Raw genomic sequence first — 1,367 nt, 5'->3', positions numbered from 1 at the left:
TTATCCTTTCATTTGTTTTATTTTTATTAATTTTATTGAAAAACAAATAGCAATGAGACAATTTCAAGGCAGGTTAGTAGGACAGTTACAATAATTAATACATTCCATATTGTTGTCTTCATAGTATTTATTTATAGTACAAGATGCAGACATGATATCCTGTCCAAATACTATTAGTACAAATCTTTCTATTCATTGAATTAAGAGAAAGTAACTGCATATCTATCCAATTTTGTATATACAGATATAAAATGGTCCTTCATTTATATCCCTTTTTGGTATTGTCAGATATGAGTATTCCATTACCATTTAAATATTGTAGGTACACAAATTCAGCAAAATAATCAAATATAATCCAGTAGTCTATAATAGTAGTGGGCTATCCATAGGATTAGCAATGTCAGAAGATGTTGATTTGTGTCTTTTACAGCTCAGCCTATTAGTATGGCTTTACTTTTTATACTTCATTTTTATACTTTTCTGCTGGATGGTTAAGACCAAGATAAAGCAAGACTGAACTAACAAGAAATGTAACTTTTGTATTTGACAAGGTCAGTCAAATTCCCTCAGGATTTACCCTGAAACCCTGTACTGCAGTTTGTAGAACCTTTGTCAGTGTCAGTCAAGTGGATGAGTCATGGCCATTGCTTGGCCAATGTGCTCTCTGTGAAAGCCTGAGAGAATGTTTCCTCTCCATGTGACTCTCCTTAGGCACACTTTACATCATCGATCACTTTCCTCCTTGGCCCCATAATCTCCTTGATTAGAAAATTTGGGACACAACTGAGTTACAGGATGTTACAGTACAGGTTTGCTTATGTCCTGAGTCCTCACTGATCTTGAATTTTGGCTAGGGCCAAAATGTTGACTGTCCTTGCAGCCCTTCTTTTGACTAATTTTTTAGTTATTTGTATTAGTGCAAAACTCTTGCTAAATTTACTTTCAATGTGTTATAAATGACTTTGACAAAATTACTTTTAATCAATAATTTTGTAATATTTGTCTATGAATTTGGTTTAATGTGGTTTTCAGTAATTTCCAAATACATATGTTTGCATGCTTCATATTTCATGTTTTCATTTTATTTTGTGGATTTTTAGTAAACTTATGTTTATTAAAATTAAGCTCAGAAAATGTGTGGGCATATGGACCTTGTGTGCTTTATATAAAATGTAAAGTTGCTTACTTCGTAATATCTCTTTCCATAGATTAATTCTTTCACTTTTCATAAAATATGACAGGTCAAATAAATTGGATTATGCAGGATAAAAGGCTCAGAGGCTAAGGCCGAACAGATTTGCTGCAACGCCATCACATTTGGCAGTGTGATTTAACAAAAGAGCTTTTTAAGCCATTCTGATATTGTT

Source organism: Octodon degus, unplaced genomic scaffold (genome assembly GCF_000260255.1).
Source record: "Octodon degus isolate 3935 unplaced genomic scaffold, OctDeg1.0 scaffold00009, whole genome shotgun sequence".
Taxonomy (NCBI): Eukaryota; Metazoa; Chordata; class Mammalia; order Rodentia; family Octodontidae; genus Octodon; species Octodon degus.
Note: the sequence above shows the minus strand (reverse complement) of the source record.